The following is a 27216-nucleotide window of genomic DNA, read 5'->3' on the forward strand; positions in this document are numbered from 1 at the left end:
CTCTTGAACATTATCCTTGAGGTTTCACACAAGCACAAAATGGTGTAAATTTGCTTTAAAAATAGCTAGAAGCTCGAAAGAAGTAATTATAATATCAAACCAAAGTTGTGTCTGTATTTATCTTTCTTAAAAATAGGAGATAAAATTTTCCTTGAGGTTCTGGAAGCTGCTTCTGCCTGCCTCTGTGTTCATGGCAGTAGTAATAATTAGGAATAACACCAGACTGTTTTTTCAATAACAGCACGATATGTAAACTTTAAACTTTGGAGATAAATGTCGACAAGACAAAGTACTGAGAGATGAGAAAATGAGGAAAGAAACACTGAGAAAGCTGAGGGAGTGGTAGGAGAAATAGCTAATGTGAATTAAACCACTCTACTGTCAACAGGACACAGTCCTTGAAATAAATGGGTTTCCAACTTCTTTGAAGTCACAGACCTTTAGAGTCAAAACATATTTCCCAGAAACTTAGCATAAGACATAATCCTTGATAATAGTAGGATATTATAGGAGTGAAAATGAACAGAAGAAGGAACAAGATACAGGATACTCAAGCAATTTGGCATAGTGGTTAAATGCAAGAACTCTGGGGTCATACTGTCTAGGTTTTAATCCTTGCTCCACCTCTAAAATAGGGATAATAAAACCTATCCCAAAGGGCTGTTGTAAGGATTAAATGAGTTAATGACTTAGAACAATGCACTATCCAAAATAAAGGTTAGTTATTTTTATAATTATCCTCACTCACATTTGAAATATGAAAAAATTAGTAATTTCCCCAAGATACTCCAAAGCAATCTCCACGGTTGTAGTTTACCCAAATGACGTTGTATACAATCTTGCAGAGGCCCAGAGTTTTGGGGAACAAGGATTTAAAACCTCAGCATATTTATCAGGAGTCTTAAAAATGTTGATACCCTTAGATTCCATTATTTCACTTTAAGAAATCTAGCCTAAGGAAATGCTAAAAGTGCAAACAATGATATACAAAGATATTGACCATAACATTTTTTATAAATAAAAATTTGGAAAATCTAAATGTCTCAAAATAAGGGAATAAATAATAAATTATTTAAATAGATGATGGTATATTTATAAGAGGGAATATATACAACCATTAAAAATATGGGCCTCTGGTTATCTTTCATAATGAATGATAATTACATGCAAAAATGCTGATGGTATAGTGGTAAGTGAAATCGGCAAAATATATAACTGTATTTATAGTACAATCTTGACTATTTAAAGATATGTCTAGAACATACCTTTGAAAAATGCACTAATAAATTAACATTACTTCAGAGGGTTAGAAAAGGAGTCAGCAAAGTTTTTCTGTAAAGGGCCATGTAGTAAACATTTTAGATTTTATAGGCCATATAATTTCTGTCACAACTACTCTACTCTGTTGTTGTGGAGTGGAAAGCAGCCATAGATAATAGTAAACAAATGGGTGTGGCTGTGTTCCAACAAAACTTGATTTGCAAAAAACAGGTCATCGGCCTGCTGGTCATAATTTGCCAATCTCTGGGTTAGATTTATAGATGTATTTATTTCCTTTTTTACATTTTTCTGTATTTTCTAAATTTTTTACAGTGAGATGGGCACAAATTACTTTCATAACCTAAAAATTAAAACAATAAGTTTTAAGCTATAGAAAGTAAAATACTTTTTGCTGTAAAGAATAGGAAACCCATAGATAGTTAGCAAAAGGCTAGAGTAGACCTCTCTAATTCAAAAATGTATATCAGATCACATCAAAAATGACATGATCAAAAATAAAAGCCTCCAAGGGTTCCGTACCACACTTGGAATAAAGTCCAAAATATTTTACCTAGCCTGCAAGGCCTAAAACATCTGGCCTCTGGCTATATCTCAGAATTCATTTCCTACCACTGTCTCCCTTGATCACCTGCTCCAGCCATGCTTGCATTGGCCTGGGGCTCTGGGTTGAGCATTTAATTACTTTCATAAACAGATAGTAGCACCATTAGCTTCTTTATCTTCCCATACAATCCAAGGGTCCTGGAAATAACTAAGAAATTTACTCAATCCTCTAAATTCTTAAAAAAAAATCTAGGTATTTGTATTTTGTACAGAAAGTATCCTAGTATTTGATTCAGTTTTCTGTATTTTTCATGCAGATATTTGTATTAAAAAAATATAGCCCATGGCAACAGAAAACAAATCCAGACTATTACAGATAGAAGATTCTTTTTTTTTTTAAAGTATCCTTTCTTTATTATTATTATTTTTTTATTGAGGTAACATTGGTTTTATAACAATACAGAATTTCAGGTGTACATCATTATATTTTGATTTCTGTGTAGACAACATCATGTTCACTACCCAAAGACTAATTACCATCCATCACCACGCACTTGTGCCCTATCACCTCTTTCCCCCTCCTCCCTCTCCCCTTCTCCTCTGGTAACCACCAATCTAATCTTTGTATCTGTGTGTTTGTTTGTTGTTATTGTTGCTGTTGTTTTCATCTTCTACTTATGAGTGAGATTATATGGTATTTGATTTTCTCCGTCTGACTTATTTCGCTTATCATCATACCCTCAAGGTCCATCCATGTTGTTGAAAATGGAAAGATTTCATTTTTTTTTTTATAGCTGAGTAGTATTCCATTGTGTATATATACCACATCTTCTTTACCCGTTCATCCCTTGATGGGCACTTAGGTTGTTTCCAAGTCTTGGCTATTGTGAATAATCCTGCAGAACATAGAGGACCTGAAACCAGAAAACTTCTAGAAGAAGACATAGGCAGTATGCTCTTTGGCATCAGTCTTAGCAGCATCTTTTTGAATACCATGTCTCACTAGACAAGGGAAACAGAGGAAAAAATAAACAAATGGGACTGCATCAAACTAAAAAGCTTCTGCACAGCAAAGGAAACCATGAATAAAATGAAAAGACAACCTAACAATTGGGAGAAGATATTTGCAAACCATATATCTGATAAGAGATTAATATCCAAAATATATAAAGAACTCATACAACTCAGAACTAAAGTAACAAACAACCCAGTTAAAAACTAGGCAACGGATCTGAACAGACATTTTTTCAAAGACAATATACAGATGGCCAACAGACACATGCAAAGATGTTCAACATCACTAATTATTAGAGAAATGCAAAACAAAACAATGAGATGTCACCTTGTGCCCATCAGAATGGCTATAATTAACAAGACAAGAATTAACAAGTGTTGGAGAGGACGTGGAGAAAAGGGAACTCTCATACACTGCTAGTGGGAATGTAAACTGGTGCAGACATTATGGAAACCAGTATGGAGAGTCCTCAAAAAATTAAGAATAGAACTACCATATGATCCAACTATTCCATTTCTGGGTATTTATACAAAGAACACGAATGTGTAAAGAAGATTCTTGATAGAGCAACAGCCCGAACAGGTATAAGGAACCAACAAAAACACCAAATAACCTCTGATTTTACTTCTGAATTTAGAAAAGCTAAAATTTTATAAAAAGCCATAGATAATTTATTTTCCTTTTCCTCTCCCTTTTGTGTATCCATGTTACCTACTCTTGATCTTGGGCACATCAGTACACAATGTATTTATCAATATATTTATCAAACTTTTTTAATTTTTGCCAAGCAGTTATAAAAGGAATGTTTTTATGGTTTTAATTTGTGTTTCTTTTATTATTTAAGACAGAGTTCAAGCACTTTGTTATATGTTTAAAAGCCATTTGTTTCCTAGTCTGTGACCTGTATTCATGACCTTTGGTTTTCTATCATCCTTTAGTTGTCTGTTTTTCAGTATGCTGTAGGACTTTTAATATATTATGGAAATTAGCTTTTGTCTGTCATATGTGCTGCAAATAACTTTTCTATTTTGTCTTTTGATTTTATTTATGTATTATTTACTTATCTGGCTATGCAGAAATTTAAAAATTTTTTATGGTCAACTTGATAGGTCTTTGTTGAAGTCTTCTGAAATTTACGTCATGCTTTGAAAGACCTACCCTACTCCAAGATTGTAAAACAAAATTAATTTGTTCCCCTTACATCTTTGTTCCATCTGGGATTTATTTTAGAGTACGGAATGATGGAGGGAAAAGTGCATACCGCGTTGCTCTGCTAATTTAGCAAGACTTTCTGATTGCAGAATGATAGAACTTGGTTTCTTTAAGCCATCAGGTACTTAACACTCAAAATACTGCAAAACCATCCAACAAAATACCTCCTGTATCAAACAATGTGAACATGTGGCAACACATTTTCTGTCATTTAGATCAGTATTTCCTGAACTTCAGTCATTTGAACACTACCTCTATAATTTTTGACATTTTCATAGAAACTCTTATAATACTGTTTACTTAATACTTTTATTTTAATTGCCTCTTTTTCTTTTTTTTTTGTGAGGAAGATCAGCCCTGAGCTAACATCCACGCCAATCCTTCTATTTTGCTGAGGAAGACTGGCCGGCAGGTAACATCCGTGCTGATCTTCCTCCACTTTATGTGGGACACTGCCACAGCATGGCCTGACAAGTGGTACATTGGTGTGCACCCGGGATCTGAACCTGGGCAGCCAGCAGCGGAGCGCGTGCACTTAACCGCTATGCCATGGGGCCGGCCCTTTAACTGCCTCTTTTTATTTAAGTAATTTTAATTAAAAAGGAAACTTTACATCATAATTTAATACTCTAATTAAATTTCTGAAAGCATACAAAAATAAATATTAAAATAAAATTTCACCTATATACCACTAATATCTCATTTATCACCTTGGAAAACAGTGATCTAGTCAGAGCTACATATATAGAAGTTTGGAGCTCTCTAAAACAAAATTTGGGATGACTGACAGAAATGTTGAGTTTTCATATTTAAAGTGTTGATGATACTCCTTTTTTTCTTTTCCTGTGTCGTTGCTTCATAGAGTCTACTGAAATTTAATTTACTCACTTCTGTTACATTATTTGGTGTTTTAATACATGACAACAAAACCTGAATTTTAACTCGTCTGGTAAACACTATACACGTACATACACACTTTTTAACTAAAACAGAAATAAATAGAAAAGCTCATCCTGCCTCTATGGATGAAACATGCTCTACAACTCTAAAGAAACACATTCTACTGTTCAAAACAAGTTTTGCTCTTTGCAGATTAAAACACCTGCCACTATATAAAAAATAATGAAATAGTATGGCCCAAGAGGACTTGTAAAGAGCTTTGCCCAGTTTTTGTAAGTAGATAGCTTCAACATTAATTCCAGGTAGTACACAATACAAATCCAGGTAGTACAGCTCTTTTTTTTTTTTTTTTTTTTTTGTAGAGGAAGATTAGCCCTGAGCTAACATCCATTGCCAATCCTCCTCTTTTTGCTGAGGAAGATTAGCCCTGGGCTAACATCTGTGCCCATCTTCCTCTACTTTATATGTGGGACGCCTGCCACAGCATGGCTTGATAAGCACTGTGTAGGTCTGAGCCGGGGATCTGAACCTGAGAACCCTGGGCCACCTAAGCGGAGTGTGCAAACTTAACCACTGTGCCACTGGACCGGTCCCAGTACAGTTCTTTTGAGAATAATAATAATCCTACTTGGGTGTAACTGCATCCCTAGACATATAGGATAAAGCGTCTAGTGAAGATAGATTCTTTTGACTGCATATTTACATTGAATATTACTCTTCATATCTAAAAGTAGATGACGATTTTATAACCTCATATTTAGACAACAGGATGTAAGTAATTAGTGAGATAATCTGAAGCAATGTACTATATAGACTCCTGGAGAAGAAGGCAGCTGAAGAAGAAACATGGGAGAGGATGTTAGTTTCCATTCAAACTATATGTGCAGCCACTAGGTGAAAAGGCAACACAGCTGGGTTGGTCTATGATATTTAAAGTTAAAAAAACTGGTCTTTGTTTAAGAGGCAACTAGTGATATAAAATCTCTCGGACATCTACTAGTTTGTATTTAAGATATAATGCTATTTCTTGTTACTGCTCATCAATAATGAAAACAACGATAGCTAGTATTTAGCAAGTGCTATGTTTACTATGTACCAGGTGTTTTAGAAATACCATCTCATTTAATCCTCATGATATTATTTCCCCCATATTAGAGATGAGGGAGGGGAGTCTCTGAGAAGTAATCTTGCCCAAGTCACGCAATTAGAAAGCAGAAGAGCTGCAACTAAAACTCAGGCCCTTACAAGATCAAGCTTTTCCCAGGAAATCACGATGCTTCCCTGATCAGTCCAGCTCCTTCCACCTCCTGAGACTAATCCTTCTTCTTCTGTCTTGGAGGGGGAACCCAAGCAGAATAAGGCACCTGCCACCTCACACGCAGCCTGTCCCTGGGCGAAAGGGAGAAGAGCAGTTCAGGGAGGCGAGTCTGGCTTCCACTTAAGAAGGATGATGATGATAAGTGGAGCAATTGTTCAAAACACTGCAGGAGCCATGTAAAAGCAATATTTCAAAACAAAAAGTTTTAGACTTTTCCAATAAGTAGTCTGTCATTCAGGCCACAAGTATTTATTCAGCATCTGTGGGGGTGCAGAGCTCTGTATTAGCTTTCTGCACCCCTTCACCCCCCCCCATTTGGTTCAAATAATTCATGTAGTTTGGGCTGAAAAGAAACAAACAACATTTGCAGGACTCCATTTCATAAATCTCCCTACAGGGCATTGACTGGCAGCTCACTGCATCTCTTCTAGCACATTTCACATCCCTGGGGTGTGCAAAACACTTGACTAATGTAAAATACGAGAATATAAAATGAAATGTTTATGGAGATTTTTCTACAGCTGCTACCTAGGAACCCTTTCTCTGTAGAAATGTTGCCAAGATTCCCCAAAATTAAACAGAAATATCTTTCTAATTCGAGCCAGCAAATAAAGAAATTTTGTTAGCATTTCCCATAAGATCATGATGTCACATTCTAAAGGTGATTCTCAGATAATTTGGGGAAATATGTTATTAGGTACTATAAAAGTGTAGTCAGTCAAAAGTAGTTGCCTAAAATAAAAATAATATTGTTTCATATACAGAGGATAGCTTGAGAGACAGATCTAAGTTCTAGATTCTGATCTATCACTTCTTAGCTGACTAATCCTATTAAATGAAGAAGTCTCTGAGAAACAACGTCCTCATCTGCAAAACTGGGATACTATCTGTCTCAGGGAGCAGTGATGGGGATTAACTGAAATAGTAACCACGTATAAAGCACCGAGCAGGCTTTCTGGCACTTAGAAGGTATTCAGTTCCTTTCCCCTTCTGTAACTCAAATAGTTCAAAAATACTGATTACTTACCATTTACTTGATTTCTAATTGACAAATAAAAGCTACAGGGAAAAATATAATCTCAAAGAGATCAAGATAAGCTGGTCAGATGCGTAGCAAAGTACTTTGCATTATAGGTGCTTTTGGTCTAGGGTTGAAGTTTCTTTGCAGAACACATTAGGAGGCCATGTAATCTACTCTGCAGAAAATAAAGGACATTTCAATAGTGGCTCCATTTTATAATTTTTATGAGTATTATTACCAAAGTTACCTTTGGGTATATATTAATTCTCATTTCATTGTTTATAATTTATTTTTTCTATTCATAGAGGTACTCTAAATGTCTTGAGAATTTATTTTTTAAAAGCTACTGTAAGGGCCGGCCCCGTGGCTTAGCGGCTGGATGCGTGCCTTCTGCTGCTGGCGGCCCTGGGTTCGGATCCCGGGTGCGCACCGACGCACTGCACTGCTTCTCTGGCCATGCTGAAGCCGCGTCCCGCATGCAGCAACTAGAGGGATGTGCAACTATGACGTACAACTATCTACTGGGGCTTTGGGGAAAAAAAAAGAGTAGAATAAAATTATCCTTTTAAAAAAAAAAAGCTACTGTAAGATAAGGTATGATGTATAACTTAATCATGGGATAATAATAATGGAACAATAATTATAAATAATAATAATGTTAGCTAAAATATAGCAGCTATCATAGCCACGTATCTGATGTGTGCATTTTAGCTGTTTTACCTCATTTAATCCACCCAGCAATCCAAAGAGAAGGGCATTATTATTATCCTGTTTTACAGATGAGGAAACAGAGGCATAGCAAGATTAAGTGGTGCGCCAGAGATCTAGAGGAGATGGGTAGAGTGGGAGACACAAAGGGGACGAAAAGGAAGAGAAAGCAACTGTGGCTCGTTATAAAGTTTTAGCCTTTCTAAACTCAAAAATAAAATCTGAGCCTATCTGTGTTTTCGTTGGTTCCTTGAACTTGTTTGGGCTGCTGCTCTGTCAAGAATCTTCTATTGTAATAGGCTGGATTTGTTTTCTGCTGCCACAGGCTGTATTTTTCTAAAAATAATTATCTGGATGAAAACTACATAAAACTGAATCAAATACTGGGAGGGTTTTTTATACTCAATACAAATGCCCACATTTTTAAAGAAGTATTCCGAAGATTGAATAATTTTTTAAAAGTTACTTCCAAGAACCTTGGATCCATAGGCAGAGTCCCTATATGACAAGCTAGCGGTTCCACTCTCTGTTACGTCATATGTTGTTCTGGGGTTGTGGGCTATAAAGGGCAATAAGACATCATCCTGGTTGGAACGAATGAAGTACTTGTATTGGCAATATCAGCTATTTGATTTCCTAAATATTCTGCTGGATAATATGGCTGTATCTGCACTATTTGGAAAATGACCCACTCACAGGTTCCAAATATTCCTTAACAGCAACTGCCAGTCAGTGTCAAATCTGGCTTGAACATACTATAATTTCAATTAAGTGGCACACCATTTAAATATGCACATAAATAAATAGCATAGAAAAATTATGGAAGGAGAGCAGAATGATCTAACAATAATGTATGTCAAACTTACGGTAAACACCTATCATGACAAATTTCCCTAACATTCTTCCCTCTAGTGAAAATATATACAGTAATATTTCTATTAAGCATGCTTTTAACAATAAACTTTGATGTCAGAAGCCTGGTTATGAGGGGAAGGAAGAAGAGAGATAGCTTTTGGGGGATTCTTGTCTCACCACACTTTAATGGGGCACTGAACTCAAGTGTTAAGCATATATTGCTGTGGACTTCTGTCTTCCAGGCTTCATGGGGAGATTCTTTCCGCTCTTATGAGGCTCTTAAGAGGTCAAAGGGCAGAGGGCATTTTTGCCACTCTCAGGCCACTCAAGCCAGAGACTAAGGCTTTCAGTGAGGCTTCTGTGCTGGTTTGCTGTGGAAAAGTTTGTATATGAGATGGTGTCCTTCTCTTCTACCACAGTGGTTGCCATGAACCCAGATCTGAGGACATGAGATCTGGTCCAATCTCCCTCCCACTTAAGTATCCCCAAGTCCAAGTCAAATGTGTGACTATGAACATATGACAATATCTTCATGCCTCAGTTTCCTCATCTGTAAATTTAAGATGACAATAGAACGTACCTTACAAGGTGGTTGTGAGGATTACTGTTACCTGCCATTAGATGATTGTATGGCGGGACAGATCTGGGTTCAAATATTGTCTTTTCTATGTACTACCCTTGTGACTGTGGGCAAAACATTGAATCTCTCTGACCCACAGTTTCTGTACATTGAAAATGGAAAAAGTTCACCTACCTTTTAGGGTGGATGGGGGGATAAGAAATAATGTATGAAAATTACCTAGACCACAGTAAGTATTCATAAATGTTAGTCATCTAAAATTAAGCCCTCATTTGTGTGTCCACTATGTTTAAGGCCCTGTGATACCTGCCATCGGGAACACGTGGATTTACAGTGTGGGTGGTGAACGTCTTGAATTATTAAGAAGGAAGTTAATATACCACTGTATTAGCCACTGTTTTCTCATATGCTTATCTTGTGGTACAAATATATAATACCTCTAAAGCGGTGTGAGGTTAAAGTGCTTAATTAATAGTCTCTAAGCCTTTATTAGTTTCACCAGTTATCAAATGGCTTATTCTGACACTGAGCTCATCTGTTACATATGGACATAAAAAGTATTTTCTTCCAAATCATTTTGCATCTGGTTGATATGAAAATTATATTTTGGGCTTTCCACTAGTAGGTACAGTACCTGTAAATCACAAACAGGTTTTCTATTTGTAATCATGTTTTTTAAAACATGAAGTCTCTTATTTTATACATACAAAACAAAAATCTATATATTGTTTTGTAGACATAAATGTTACATATATAATATATTATATATTTTATATTGTTATATATGTTATATTATATATGTGTTATATATAATATATAATGTGTTATATATATACATATATAAAACAAAGAATAATAAAACAAGAACCTATGTACCCTCCACTCTACTTAAGAAGTAGAAGTATCCCTCCTTAATCCTCTTTTTCCTTAGAAAAGAGTAATCCCTCTTTTGAGTTTTGTGTTTCCCATTCTTTTTCTTTTTATCCTAGTGTTGTTACATTTGTATGTATGTCTACATATACCTCACTAACTTGGAAATTATTTGATGAAAGGGAAAATGTTTTATCTATATCTGTATTCCTTTCCAGGTTCTAGAAGACATCAAACATAACCAAAAGAACAAATCCTTTACATATTCTGGCTATATCAACTTAAGAAAGTCACTTAGCCTCTCTGAGACTCAGTTTCTCATCTATGAAATGGGAGTAAACAATCTACTTTGTGAGGACTATTTTAAGCCTCAGTGAATTCATGTTTTCAAAATATTCTTCATAGTGCCTGTTTATTGCAGCTCTTCATCAAATGTTAGGTCCATTCTTTCTCACTGCTTTGAACTATGCCAGAAGACTTCAAAGATCCCCATCACACAACTTTATCAAATTGAAGTGTCCAGTTGCTGCTACTGTCTTCATGGTACCTAGCTATTTTGGGGTGGGCAGGATGAATATTGACATGTCTTTCCTTTTTTTTTGGTGAGGAAAACTAACATCCACTGCCAATCTTCCTCTTTTTGCTTGAGGAAGATTGTCCCTGAGCTAACATCTGTGCCAATCTTCCTCTATTTTGTATGTGGGACGCTGCCACAGCATGGCTTGATGAGCGGTGTAGGTCCGTGCCCGGGATTTGGCCTGCGAACCTGGACCGCAGAAGCAAAGCACGCAAACTTAACTACTACACCACCGGGCCGGCCCCTGACATGTCTTTCTAAGGTGTCATTTCCATAGTATTCTCAGGAAAGGTCTTTATTGAATGGCATTGGTATTATAAGCTTTCTTGTACTGAGATAGGTTCTGGTCTCTCAATCTCTTAGTGGCCAAACTATTCTCATAATGTTTTTCATCCTTATATGATGCTCTCTATTGTTAAAATCATCATTGGATGAATGTCTTCTGCAAGTATCTTACATTTCCCCGGTGAAAAAGCACACCATAGAGACTTTTAACTGGAGATGCTTCCCATGTGGATGGCCAGAACTTAGAAATTATTTTTAGACATAGATCCTATATTATTGTGAAAATGGACCTGTCTTTATTCTCACATTGTCTTTCAGTGTCTAATGTTATCCTAAATATCCTTGATCCAAGATTATTTGATGTCCTGTCTCTGAGAAAGATAAATCATAACCCATATAATGTTAATGCACATATTAGCCTGGATATCCTGACCAGTTCTGGGAATTCTTTAGAATGATCATTAATGCTAACTTTGAAAAACCTTAATGTCAAGTAGCTAAGATTATTCCCATTTTGCAAAGAGAAAGTAGAGGTAAAGTGATTTGTTCTACCTAGTGGGGGGATATATATCAGAGGGCTATTAGTTATTCATAGTGCTACCTCTTGATTTTAGGTTATCTTTTAAAAAGAAGACTTAAATGCTTATGAAATTTTTGCACAGAAAAATAGATCCATTCCTATAAATCACTCCTTTGCTCATTTTTTGTTTTATAAAAGATAAATTCCTTTAAAAATAAACCACCAATATTTATTTTAAAAGATCTACTTATTCCTTACATAATTTTCAAAATACAATGAGGGAAAATGTTCGTTAGCTCATTTCAGAAAAAAAAACAAAGAATTATATTATCTTATTTGATCAGTCCACCACTGCTCTTAGGGGGAAGAAATGTAAGATTCAGCAGCCATCCAAACAACCAAAGCCTGGAAGAATCTTCATGAGTATAATCTAAGTTTTCTGAAATTCTGGCATGGTTTCAGACAATCCCAGTAGGCCATTCATGAAAGAATAGTATTGGACAGGCTCCTGCAGAAGCACTCAGCAAGACAAATGATGTCTGTGATTCATAGGCCTTGGAAGGAAAATAGTAAGGGTTTGCCCTCATCAGGAAGAGACCAAACTATATATATATTTCCACCTCCCTGACCATCCATCCATCTATTCATCCATCCATCCATTCATCCACTCATCCATCCATATTTGTCAGTCTGTCTCTCAATCTATCCAAAAATCACCAGCTTGTAATAGAGCGCTACAGGCCCTAAAGTGTTCAATGAAATAGACTAAACGAGAGTGAGTGCTCTCTACAAGGCTGCAGCACATATCATCAGTTCTTTTTCCATAAATGGCTTCTGGAATTTCAAAGTAATACATGAGTATCCAAAAAGAATTATATTAGATTCAACTTTACTAAACAGTCATAGGTTCATGAAGCTGGAAGGGAACTTGAGCAATCATCTAGCGGGAGGAAGAAAAGAACGCAGTCTTTACTCAAATAGAAAAAAAAATCACAGTTATATAGACTTGAGGTTTCTAAACGAACAGGAAACTGACATGCAGAAATAAACACAATTTACAAAGCACTGGAGAGTGCACTTTTAGCACAATTGACTAACACTTCCAGAAATGACAGAGATACCTTTGTCATAAGTAATAAAATTTACTCAGAATTGCTTACCATTTGATAATGTTGCCTCTGAACTTTCAGGTCAATAATACAAATTATATTAAGATTTCTTTTAGGTACAAAATTCTATCAAAATACCATGAAATTATATCATGCAAAAAAAAATCAAAAACAAATAGCACACTGGGGGAAAGAGTAACATTTAAATAAAATACCTTCAATTTTCCCTGAACTCAAGTAATAGCTTTCTATTTTATCATATTTTTACAGTTTCCTCGATAGAAAAGTGAGATCAGAAGCAAGACCTTTATTTTAGAACACACGGTCACTGGACAGTATTTTTCTCTTGAGATAAGGTTATCTCCTGACTTTTGAAAGATTATTTTGACCATCATTTTGCTGTTCTCATATAAATCTTACTCTCATCCTGAAATGAGACCAATTCCAGTATGGAGACCTCAGTTACAAAGTATCCATGACCAAAATCATTATACTGGGAAAATGAAGTTCAAACTAATGCCTTTGAATTATGACATGAAGAGAGTCATGGAAAGGCATAGCTCTGCAGGTTTCTATTATCTTAAAGCCTGATTTACCCAAGTGCTCCATTCATGGAAAACATTGTATGATCCAAAAGCTAAAGGCACAAGGTTGTTTTTAGTTGTTGTTGTTGCTTTTATTTTTATAGGAAGTACAGTCCAAGCAAGACAGATACAACTATGTCTGTTACAGATAAAAAGATAGATCAAAATATACTCTTTTTAGAGGAAAAAAGTATACCTTTAAAAAGTGAATGTGGCCAAATATTTTTCAATAATAATATTTGAATGAGTAAATGAAGGAATAAATCTGTCAACTACCTATCAAAAAGTGCACTGCACACTGATAGTGTGAAAAGCTCAGTGCTAGTTGTTGTGAGGGAGACAAAGATGCATACATTGCAAAACCATTGGGAATTAAAATCTAATGGATGCTTTCTGGACAAATGAAGAATATGTAGAATCTTTCCATTGCAAAATTCCAGAGTTCCCATAGCAGCTTTTTCCTTTTAGCTCTTCTCACGATATACACATTTTATTTGTGCATGTAGCATGAAGCAGCCATCTTAATTGGCAATTTTTCAAATCCTTAGTTCTTATTTGCTACATAATCCTTCCCTTCCTCATTAACTAGTTATGTTACACATTATTCTTCATATATTAAATTGTTATATATAATGGAAACTAAATGGAGCAGAAATTATATATGCATATATGTGTACATATGTATATATACATAAATATACATTTTATGTATATAACATCTGAGCTATTCTATCCTAATGCTTAATTATTATTCCAGCACTACTCTTTTTATTATTGTAGCTTAAGTATGTTTTAAAAAATGGTAGGGTTACCTTACCTCTAATACATTTTCTTTTCAAAAGTTTCTTTGTGAGCCAGCCCTGATGGCCTAGAGGTTAAAGTTCGGTGTTCCCACTGCTTCAGCAGCCCGAGTTCGTTTCCCGGTCATGAAACCACACCACCCGTCTGTCAGTTGCCATGCTGCGGCAGGGCAGAGCCCACACAGAAGAACTAGAAGGACTTACAACTAGGATATACAATCATGCACTGGGGCTTTGGGGAGCGGAAAAAAAAAGGAGGAAGATTGGCAACAGACGTTAGCTCAGGGCGAAACTTTCCCTGAAAAAGAAAAGGGAGGGCTGGTCTGGTGGCATAGTGGTTAAGTTCACGCACTCTGCCTCAGTGGCCCAGGGTTTGCAGGTTTGGATGCTGGGCGTGGACCTGTACACCACTCATCAGCCATGCTATGGCAGCATCCCACGTACAAAACAGAGGAAGATTGGCATAGATGTTAGCTCAGGGACAATCTTCCTCAAGCAAAAAGAGGAAGATTGGCAAGGGATTTTAGCTCAGGGACAATCTTCCTCACCAAATAAAAAAAAAAAAAAGATGAAAAAAAAATTTCTTTGCATTTTGCTTGCTTAGTCCTCCCTTGTATTTTAGGACCCACCTCTCAATTTGTTTAGGATACTTTATTGTGGTAACATTACATATATACATTATTTGGCAAAATCAGTGTTTTTATAGTGTTTAGTTTCTCTAATCATGAATACTCGATAGCTGTACATTTATTAGTATTTTAAGTTTTTAGTTTTCCTTTGTTTTTTTTTTGTTTTTAGCGAGGGAGATTGGCCCTGAGCTAACATCTGTGCCCATCTTCCTCTATTTTGTAGATGGGACGCTGCCACAGTATGGCTTGATGAGCAGTGTGAAGGTCCGCACCCAGAATTCGAACCTGTGAACCCCAGGGCGCTGTAGCAGAGCGCGCGAACTTAACTGCTATGCCACTGGGCCGGCCCCTGTTTTTAGTTTTCTTCATGTAAGTTATGTACTTTCCTTGTGAAGGTTTTTATAAAACTACTTAGAGATTTAAAAGTATATTTTTGTTTCTTTTGCAAATAGGATCCCTTTATAACTTCTATTTTCCATAATTTTCCAGGTATGCTATTGATTTTCTATAGTCAAGATATATTGAATTTTTATTTTTCTGGCCTTTCTAAGTTTACAGCACATCTACAAAAATGAAAACTGCGTCTCCCAATATTTATAATTCCTATTTCTGTTAAAAGTCTAATCAGGCGGTTGAGAAAGTGACAATACGATGGCAGGCTTATTGAGGTCCATATTTCAACAGAAACAGATATTTTCAATTCTTGTTACAGAAGTGAGTCCAAACTTCTCTGTGGATCTCAAGCCCGTAGAACTAGACTAAGCTGAGTTTCAAACTTACTTGCTTCTCCAAACCTGTCAGACTTGTTTTATTCCTCTAAATACATGATCTTTTGAGAAAACAAGGCAGACAACATTGTTTATTTTCCTCTTCACTATAAATATTGTTCAATCCATAGCAAGTCTCATAGCTAACATTTTACTCTTTCTTTTGCAAAAATTCACTGCTCAAAATTATTCTGTGCTTAGAGGATAAAACAATTTGTAACTTCTTTAGGGAAATTATTTTTCTGAATTTTTCATTGTTTTCATCTCTACTTTTGTGTTGATTTTCCAAAATCATAACATGTGGCAAATCATTTGAAAAAATCATTCTCCTAATGAACTAACTTTCATTCATTTTTTTCTGATGGTTTATATTTGATCATAACAAGTTTCCTTGGGTGCCTATTAAGAACTGAGTACTATGGTAAGGAGCTAGAGAAAATGCTGAAGAAATGCCCCTAGACTGTAAATACACAAGAGGGAGAAGTATGAAACCTGGAGTCACCCTGCTTTATTGAGGAGGTCCTTGAAGAATGAGTGGCATTTAAAGAGGAAGATAGAAGGGGTTTGGGGTGTTGGCATACCAGGAAAGAGGGAAACCTGAGAGCCCGGAAGTGGGCCCGAGTGAGCACTGCCTTCATAGAGAAATGGCAGGTGACATTTGAAAGCTCAAGGCGAACATACCCCCCTTCACCCTATCCCCACCTGTATCACTCCTATGATAAATATTTCAGTTTTATTTTTACTCAAAATAAAGTTATTTAAAATGTTATGATATGAAGTAAGAAAATGTGTTAAAAGTCCTCTATTGTCTCTTACTATTAGATTACAACCAGAAAAAGGAAGAAAACAATAAACTAGTGACATATTCAAAATCTAAAATGACTGTAAAATAAATGGTTCACAGATCACGAGGTGTTAAGTATTGACCCTTCTTGTTTAAGAACTTGTATGAACTGATTTGGACAATAGAGTAAAATAAACACGCAATTTGTTAGATACCGTGGATTTATAAAATCATAGGATTAAGTCTTTAACCCTTATTCATAAAGGATTAGTTCAGATAATTTTTAAACTTATTTTAAGGAGATGTTTTCAGAATTAAATAGTTTACAATGGCCCAGACTAAAAGAATTCACCTCAGGTTCAGTTTAGGGCCAACTTCTATCATTTATCCCTGAGAACTGACTTCTAAACAACATACATATTTCATTCTTGAATTAGTTATGGAAAAGATCTAATATGCACAATCTGTGTATCTTCAGTTGCCTCATAATATATTCATAATCTATTCAAATTAGGAAATACAAATGATACATCTCAATAGAGTCCTCACGTTGGGAGGTACAGAGAAATTAGTAAATTAATGTAGAGGTTGATTAGTGAAAGATACCCTATTGACCTGAATGACTTTACCTGCTGAGCAGTTTATACACAGTAATTAATTTATAGCCTGGGGAAATCTTATTACTTGTTTATTCTCTCTTCCTCTTAATATATTGTTCAAAACACCTTTCAAAACAGGGTAATGACTTGTAGGCATAGACATGGGACCACAGTAATCCAGACAAGTGATTAAAAAGAAATGAATTCAGGGGCCGGCCCGGTGGCGCAAGCGGTTAAGTGCGCGCGCTCCGCTGCGGCGGCCCGGGGTTCGCTGGTTCGGATCCCGGGCGCGCACCGACGCACTGCTTGGCAAGCCATGCTGTGGCGGCGTCCCATATAAAGTGGAGGAAGATGGGCACAGATGTTAGCCCAGGGCCGTCTTCCTCAGCAAAAAAGAGGAGGATTGGCGGATGTTAGCACAGGGCTGATTTCCTCACAAAAAAAAAAAAAAAAAAAAAAAAAAAAAAAGAAATGAATTCAGAGTTTTATAGAATGTGGAAAAGCCAAGATTTAACTTTTACAGTAGAAGGAGAACCAAGAATCAAAGGAATAAAAAAATTTTTTTACATGCAATTTTTCTATCCCATTTTAATTCCTCTTCCAGAATTACCTGTGGAATATTTGACAGGCAGAAGGAGAGTATAACCTTAAATCAATGATTCAGAAAGTGTGGTCTGCAAACCCCTGGGGTCCCTGAGACCCTTTCCGGAGGTCTAGGAAGTCAAAAATATTTTTATGATAATACTAAGCTATTACTTGCTTTTTTACTGTGTTGGCATTTTACACTGATTGTGCACAAACAATGGTGGTTCAACTGCTGGTGAGTCAAGGCAGTGGCACTGAACTCTACCAGCAGTTGTTATATTCTTCACTTCTACACACTTACATTAAAAAAAAAAAAAAGCCAGTTTCACTTAAGAATTTTTTGATTACGGGGCCGGCCACGTGGCTTAGCGGTTAAGTGAGCGCGCCGCTACCAGCGGCCAGGGTTTGGATCCCGGGCGCGCACCGACGCACTGCTTCTCCACCCATGCTGAGGCCGCGTCCCACATACAGCAACTAGAAGGATGTGCAACTATGACATACAACTATCTACTGGGGCTTTGGGGAAAAAAAGGAGGAAGATTGGCAATAGATGTTAGCTCAGAGCTGGTCTTCCTCAGCAAAAAGAGGAGAATTAGCATGGATGTTAGCTCAGGGCTGATCTTCCTCACAAAAAAAAAAAAAAGAATTTCCTTGATTAAACAGTAAGTTATTAATTATTAAATCCTGTCCCTTCAGTACATGTCTTTTTAATATTCTGTGTGACAAAATGGGAAATACACATAAAGCACTTCTGCTGTGTACTGAAGTAGGACGCTTGTCTCAAGGAAAGCACTAGTGTGGTTGTTTGAGTTGCAAGCTGACTTTCTGATGGGATCAGTGGTGATATTAATCAATATGGTTTGATTTTTAAATATTGCATAATGAAATGTGTCAACATTTAGAAGATCTGAAATGAACTGATATTTTCCAAAAGACTAACATGTTATTTCAAAACCATGCATGGGTAAAAGATCCACTCAAGGTGCCAAATAAACCAGTGGAGTTTAATACAACAGTGTACAAAAGTTCATTCTAGTGTTTCAAATTCCACATTGAAACTAACCTTTAAAAAACCACATTTGTCAAGTTTTGGTGTCCTATCAAAAAATAACATCCATAATTATCTGAAAAGGCTATTAAAATACTCCTCTCTTTTCCAACTATACATTTGTAAGAGGCCAGATTTTCTTGATATACTTCAAAATCACAACAGAATGGGCACAGAAGCAGATATGAGCATTCAGCTGTTTTCTATTAAGCCAGATATTACAGAATTTGAAAAAATGTAAAATAATGCCATTTTTTTCACAAAATAACTGGAGCTATTTTTCAAAACATATTAGTTATGTTCACATCTAATGTGTTCTTTATTGTTATTTTTAACTAAATTGCTAAATGTTTTAAAAGTTTCTCAGTTTCAATTTCTAATCTGATAAATATTGATAGATATAACTTTTTTAAACAAAAGGTCTTTGGGCTCTTCAATAATTTTAAAAAATGTAAAGGGTTTCTGAGGCCAATACAATTTGAGAACCACTAGTCTAAATGAATGCTTTAAATATTTAGAATTAGATTTTATTATTGCCTAAGAGTCGAAAGGTAAAGAAATAGTTATATCGTTCTTTTTTTTTAAGAATAAAAGAACTGCTATTCCTTTAAAGCTCATGTTCAAATGAGCACAATAAGTTTTGTGTAGATCATCTGGAATTCCAACTCCAGCACTAACAGACTATATAACCTTGATCGGGCTGCTTACTCTCTCCATGACCAAATTTCTCATCTGTGAAATGAGAATAATAATGACGATGATGATGATGATATTAATAATAATAGTACTTATCTCAATAGTGTTGTGAGGATTAAATCAGATAACCCATGTTAAGTACTTGAACACAATGCCCGTCACTAAGTATTTGTTGTGTTGTTGTTTTGAGGATAGCTTCCTTCTTGATTTCACAGTGACAAAATGTGGATAATACCTTGTATATCTTTTGAAGTTTTCAGATATCTATATAAACATACTGGACAACATAATCCAAATATTCTTCTACTATTGCTTCATGGAATTGTAGGAAAAAATATTTAAGGGGAAATATTTAAGGGGAAATTCGTATTGGCTTTTAGTAAGGTAGGCAAAAAATCATTTTTCCTGTCTTTGGGAAGGATTGTGTTTTCTGAACATTGGCAATGTTCAGTCTTATGATTTAGAATTATTTTTGTGGTGAGTCCTTTTTTTTTTTTTGGCTGAGGAAAATTAGCCCTGAGCTAACACCTGTGCCAATCTTTCTCTCTTTTATATGTGGGTTGCCACCACAACATGGCTGACAAGTGGTGTAGGTCCACGCCCAGGATCTGAACCCGCAAACCCGGGCCTCTGGAGCAGAGTGCACCAAACTTAACCACTAGGCCGTGGGGCCAGCCCCAATGAGTCTTTTTTAATAAATCAACCCAGCAGAAAGATTTGTATCTGCTGACACATGGATTTATGCTTCAGTGTAATTGAAGGAAAGAGGTTAATTTAAGACATTGAATAACCTGTCTTCTGACACAATTCAATCAATAGGATTCCACTAATCAAAGAGAAGGGAATTAGCTTGAATTGGGAGCTGACTGTGTTACTGGAGGTAATATGCAGTTCTGTGTAGTATCGTTAATCTTATAATTATTTCCACTTTGCAGGTGAGGAAACTGAGTCTCAGAGAACTGTAAGTAACTTTCCTAAGCTGGTGAGGGAAGAGAAACAAAGAATTAAGCTTTTTTTGACTGAGAGAAGAGGAGAGAGCAAATTTCAAATATACCACATAAGGAACAATACAGGAGTGGAAAGAAATGATGTTCATTTGTTCTCTATTAACAATAAAGCTAGAAAGAAAATAGTGGGTTTAACGTGCTATATGTAATAAATAATGGGAAGCATTGCTGCTCGATTATTAAAACACTATGGCTGCACCTATAAAATTCTAACACAACTGCCAGTTAGGCATATTCAGTGGAAAAAGTCAAACTGTTAATTTGATATAATGTAGATAAAATAGTCACTCAGTTGAGCAATAATTTCACTTTCCACTTTGGGTTTTCTTCATCACATATAGCTACAATCTAGAAAAATAAACGTACTAATGTAGATTCTAACACCATTTGGATTCTAAGAATTAGTTTAAATCTAACTTCAAGTATTTTCTTTTTACATATGTCAAAAGAAGAATTTATGAGAATGAATTAGGTAGAAGTGAAAGCTGAACCATGCAAGGTGCCATTTTTATAACCCTAGGATTGTTCAGCAGATGCAAGGTGCAGAAAGTTTATCATAAATCTCTGAATAACCACAAATCAGAACTCTGAGAAGCAGACAGAAAGCTAGAACCAATTCCCTTTCTACATTCAAAACATACTCATCAATGTAAACATGTAGCTTAAATAATTTAATAGCAAATGTTTAAAACAGTATTAGTAAGATATGCTACCATATTCCCCTCTTTTTCACATTTTTCTTGAAAAAAAAGAAACAAAAATCAAACCTTTTTAGCTGTAACTAAGTTGTAAAAGCCATAGCAGGGTAACTTCAGGTACGATTCTTCAGTGGTTACTTTCTGGCATTAAGAAAACCAGACAGCTTTTCTAAACACGTTTAAAAAATATCAACATACTCATTGACTCACTTTCCTCACAAGTCTCCAGTTTGCTGGAAAGGTACAGAATAAATATGATGAGCTCAGATTTTAAAACCTTAAACCCATTTTCTAACCATGCAAGCTATATGTTTTGTATCATTAAAAATAAATAATTAAAAAACAAAAAAAGTGTATATAAAAAAGGCATCTAAAGGAAAGCTTTTTGTATTTTGAATACCAAGATATACCAAATTTGGAGAGACATAGTCAGAAAAATAAGAGAAAATGAACCCAGAATTTCCCACATTTTAAGTGTGCTGTACATACCTTGGAAGAAGAAAGGGCTAACACAAATAACTTTAATACTCTAATCTGGGTCATAAGACTCAAGATTCTCTTGTGTCTCACACCAGGGACCCTGTTGCACCTTAGCAGAAGAGTCCATACAGTAGTACTTACATGTTTTGAGCTAGAAGATCACCAATTTTATACACTCTAAGTAAGCATAGTGTTTAAAAAGCCCGCGATTCATATAACCTACATTAGCCCATATAAGAATTTTGTGCTCTTCAAAATCCTGCTTCACAGTCAAGCTGATTTTCTATGTTGAAATTTATAACGTGAAAGTCTATGTCATATTTTTAAAGTGGTTTTATGACTTAACTAATAAATCATCTTTTTTCCTTTTGTGGAATTTTTAGTCTGAAAATTTCTTCTTGCGAAAATTTTAGTCCGACTGAAAATTCAACATTAGGTTTATTCTAAGTTTCCAGACCACAAATTTTGGCGTAACTATGAAATATGTTATAATACTTTGGTTCTGGCTTTATATTAAGCTTATTTAGCTGGCTTAAATGACTACATTAGTTGTTAACAATGAAACTTAATTCATATCAGGTGAGCTAGGAACTACATCTGGGACCCGTTACGACCTGATCCTGCATGGGTTTATTTCAACAAGGCAAGGAAAAGCTCTGATTCAGAAATGATTCTGAATTCAGTTGTTCTGTAGCATTTGGACATTGTCCATGTATCAGTTATTATAAATCTTCCTCCCACATCGTGCCCTCCCAATTTGAAATAAGCAAAATGTATTTTTATCAGTCTCTAAGTATTTGAATTTGCGTACGGCACTCGAAAGCATTTTGCTTTGCATTTGCAAACTTCGGTTTCTTTTTCTCCTTTTTCAAATAATGAGTCTTCTTGTGAAGAATTACATGGAGAACATTTTGTTGTTAATAGTTATTTAAATTATTTACTGGCTTTTTTCAGTTCCCTGGAAAACACCAAGGGTGCTCTCACAATTTGTCTGGCTTGTCTGGCTTTGGCACAACTGGATACAGAAAATCATGTTGGAATGTGAATCCAAAGCATCAAAATTTGTGAAAGCAGAGTGTTATCCCAAAAGTGTCAAGCAGCCAAATGGTACTAGTCTCAACAATGGTGCCAGAGTGTTTTTCAGAAAGGCAGTTGCTGTTTAAATCCCCGCTTTCTGTCCAGCATCGATAGTTGGTCTACTTGTCCCAGAGGAAGACCAAGAGCCAGCAGCACCTGAAGCTCTTATCTTCTACTTCCTTTGGAAAGTCACTTGACATTTCTGCTGCAATTTCTTTATTTTATTGTATTATTTCTTTATTAAATCAGTTATTGATCAGACATAGTTGGGTTAAGATTTATATTTTGTAAAATATTACATATGTTTTAGACAAATAATTATAGTACCTTTTATATTTACATATAAACACAAATCTAAAAGACCAAAGACTAGGTTTAGGTTGCATATTATTTATCATTCATTCATATATATATTTATTAAGTATATACAAGGCAGTTGCTAGGTTTTGTGAAGGAGTAGAAAGATAAAGATGAATCAGACACAAATCTAATCTCATTTTCCTCTATTAAACTTATTAAAATATAAAAAATATCATATTACATAGCTAAATAAGGGAAGGAGAGAGGAAGGATGCATGAAAGAGAGAAAATAGGAGTAACAACAAACGTGGCAAAATGTTAACAATTGGTGAATTTTGACTGATGACTATAAAGGAGTTCCTTGTACTATTCTTATAACTGTTCTGTATGTTAGATATTATTTTAAAATAAAAAGTTATTGAGTGTATGTTCTCAAAAAAAGAAGTAGCTGAATTATCTAAGGGACTGAGGGTTTGTGATGTCTAGAGTCCTCCTCATTTACGGGAATTGCATCTCAAGTCTCTTTTACCTCTACTGTCTCTGGAATCATTCTTTACACTGGGGAGGCATTCAATAAATGTATAAACATTGAGTGCTTATTTTTTTCTTTGGAATCCCAATTTTCAGGCAGAATTTCTTTAGATCAGCCCATAAAACTATTGTAAACTGCATATAGAGTACATGAGAGAAAATACGCAAGAGACAACTTTGTAAATGACTGTGTGTAAACCTCAACAACTAGAAGGCAATGGATTTGGACCATTTCTTCACCTCTCTTGCCATCTACTATTAATTTAAAACTCTGACTATCCTCACTCTCAAACTGTAAGAAAGTTGTAAGCTGGAGTTTTATCTTTCTCATCTTTACATGTCCAGCAGAGACCCTGGCGTGTAGTAAGTGTTCAATTCATATTTGTTGACTGTACGAATAAATAAATACAGATTCAAACATTTTTGTGCCAAACATCTTCAAACTGATTTCTCTTATTTTGTTTCTCACACCAAGTCTACACTGGTCTTCATGAGGCCGAGGTAGCCCAGAGTGTAAAACTGGATCCATATGATTCTTTATGACAGACTTTCTAATTAGAACTGTAATGTGCAAAGTATATTTAGGAAAAGGTGTACAAGGAGTTTGTTAAAGGGAAAGCAGATTTCAAAGCTGGAGAATATTAATGGTCAGCTAATATATTTATCACGTGGTTAAATGCTTGATACATTTTATTATGTCTCTTTAAAATCAAAGGCCCTATATTATGTATATATTTTTCAAATGACATTTGAATAAAAATGTAAAAGGCATCTAAAGAGATGAAGGGCACTTTTGGACTTGGAGAAACCTCTCAGGTTTGATAATCACATTTTGAGTCATCTAAATTCATACCTATTATCACGTAAGTAACACTGATGCTGCCGCTGGATCTTATACAAATATTCAGATTTTTGTTTTCCTCGTCATTCTGAAGGTTATCTCCTGGTCGCTCTGAAAATCAGGTGACAACCATTTCCCATGATGCTTTAAGGGCTGTCAAACTGTCCATCAAACTGTCACCTGACCAATCGTTCCCATGGTTCTCTTAGACTTCCAGTATGATAAATTGAAAGGCACTATTATCTGTCTGTTGTGAAGAGGAACTGTTTGGGCTTTGATAAGATATCACTGCTCCCAGGTGAGAGGCGGCTGACAGCACATCAAGGCAAAACAACACGTAGAAACACCGAACAGTGGAGCACAGGTTTACAAACATCTGTTGTCATTATTTATTACTTTTCTTTGGGTTTAAGTTTCTGACTCATCCTTAGATAATTCAAGAACAGATATTTTGCTTTCTAGCTTGCAAATAACAATTGCTGCTCTTTTCATCTTGGGAGAAGAATCTTAAAATTGAAAATCCATCTGCCTACCTTTTTGATTCATAGCACACAAGCTTTCTACCCTGTAACCAACAAGTTCTGTATTCCTGCTGATGCCATTATTTACTTTTTTAAAAAAAAATCTGAGAATAAATATATTTCACTGTAACAAATAATTGAATTTGGGGGGCTAAGTATTAATAAGATTAATTACTTATGTCTTAGAGGTCATTATTAATGTACCAATGAACAAAACATGAACTAGTTTAAGTGTGGGCATATATTAGCTAATTTATATTTTAGTATTGATGAGGTTAACAAGTTCAATATTTCATGAGAAATAAGGTTTGCGACTTATTATCAGCTTCACTTTTTAATTATTTTGAATTATGCTAATACAAATTTAAAAATTTAAATTTCTATACAAGAAACATGAATAGAGGAAAAGACATTCTCCTCTATGGGTCAACATTGTAGTCAAGATTGAGATAAAAAACGCTATTTGTAAAGGCAGGGGAGGGTTGTAAAATGAAGGCTTTCTGAAGAAATCTTTCTGGGAAGTGGGAATATTTTTTTAGAGCTACAGAAACAATTTTACATTTAGGATTTAATTCTTCGGACTTAAATATCCAAATAGGTGTCAGTAGAAACTTAGATATTAAAAGCTGGGTTCTTGAATCGTTACTACATGTATATATCATTTCTTTCTTCAGAAGTTACTAACTCTCCTTTTTGTGATTTGTCCTTTTTCTCTTCTTTCCCTGTTACTTTAATGATGTGCGATGACAGGTTTTCTGTGTGCTCTGTGCCCTTACATGCTATCATTATATGAACACCTGAACATACCCTTTAGAGATCACTCAGGGAAAATAATCTGTTGTTATTTATTGTGGTTTTTAGCAGAATAAAAGTACTGTAGTTGGTTGCTAACATCACCACCTTGTGTACAAATATTTTTTTGCATGCAGTTTCCTGAGTCATTAAGCAGTATTGTAATTTCATTACATAGTAATGTAGCACTTCGATTACAGACAACATTTAAATAATTTTGTAATTCAAAATCTGAAAAAATAAACTATGGTTTATTTTTAGTCCTTTGTAATTATTTAACCACCTAACACTCCTCTGCACTCATATAAGAAACAAAAATGCCCCAGAGCCCTCAAGAACTGAGAATTTGTCAAAATACTCTCTAAAACAATGGCCAAGGAATTCAGAGTAAAAAGGAAAAGAAAGCATTAAATTTCTTGAATATTTATAACAATACCAAGTCTATGCAGCCAGTGCCTAGAGTATCTGAGTGATGAATCTCTAACTCCAACAAATTTTTTCACTAAGGCACTTTTCTACCCAATAGGCTAATATTGGAAATTATTACTTACTTGAAAGTATCATTTTAGTCTCTATCTAAAGACAAGGAGAGGCTCTTGATGAGATTCTGAATATCAAACTTCTTTTTCTAGTGGCTTCTGGCACATCAGAGTCCCATAGCAAGTTTTATAATTTTCAATAATCCTTAGAGATCAATGAAGTTAAAGTTCACTGGACTCCATTACTTTTCCAAAAAGGCATTCCTTGTGGTCCAGCGAAGGAGGCAGTGCCTGGAGGGAAAAAGACCAAAATATTCAATAAATTCAGTGTAGGTCCCAAAGGAAACAAACAAACATGCTCCCTGTTACTCCCCTCCCTCTCTCACAATAAAATTCCAACTCATTTCTAAAAAAAACAATTTCACATTTGGATTTTTGTGTTACTTTCATAGTTTCTCAATCTTTCCCTCTTTTTTTCTCGCTGTCTCTGTAAGTGACTTATTTTAAAATTTATTACCTCACATAGTAGCTAAATAAGAACTGTTACAAATTGTTGAAAGTAGCACCCAATGCTTCCTTTACTTCTAGAATTTTCCTACATAAAGATAAAGTTTGATTATATGGTAAAAACTTAAAAATATTCCTAAGGATACAAGGCAAAGCATAGCAACCTAAATTTGGTGTGTGTGTGTGTCTCTGCCTGCCTGTCTATGAGAAACTTGGATATTTTCAAATGGAAGTTCACTTCACAAGCCTAATAGATCTTGTTATATTGATTCATGATTAGTTTAGTTCTAGTCTTGACCTTAATATGCCCGTCTAACAAGAGATTAAGAAAATCTTGAAAAAGTAGATAGCTTTGACCAAATGAGTCTGGGGTTATCTTTACAATGATAATTTCTGTGATAAATTTAGCAGCAAAATCACAAAGTAAAGCTAGATTTCAGTCCCTCATATTATAAAAACTTCTTGTCAAGTCTTGTCAAGCTTTGGTTTCTGACTAGTCACACAGGGGAGGGCGACTAAAAGGAGATGGACTTTCTCAAGATTATTTCTCATGACTTTTTTCTATACTCTAATAATATTAACAGTATATCCATAGAATAGCTCATGGTTTCCAAAGTACAAAAATTATTTCTTTTGTGTCAACAGTAATATTATGAGGTTAGCGGGGAAGGTATCCAATTTCACAGATGAGCAAATT

At 35.3% G+C, this 27216-nt stretch overlaps 1 long non-coding RNA gene across 1 annotated transcript in view; it reads right to left on the reverse strand.

The window, feature by feature from the left end:
* The window catches only part of LOC131414937 (uncharacterized), a 36491-nt gene extending 10194 nt beyond the window's left edge, over positions 1-26297 (reverse strand). The window contains exon 1 of the long non-coding RNA XR_009222265.1: positions 26085-26297. This is a non-coding gene — a long non-coding RNA (uncharacterized LOC131414937). The remainder of the gene's footprint in view (positions 1-26084) is intronic.
* Positions 26298-27216: the final 919 nt, after the last annotated feature.

This window comes from Diceros bicornis, chromosome 15 (genome assembly GCF_020826845.1).
Source record: "Diceros bicornis minor isolate mBicDic1 chromosome 15, mDicBic1.mat.cur, whole genome shotgun sequence".
Classification (NCBI taxonomy): Eukaryota; Metazoa; Chordata; class Mammalia; order Perissodactyla; family Rhinocerotidae; genus Diceros; species Diceros bicornis.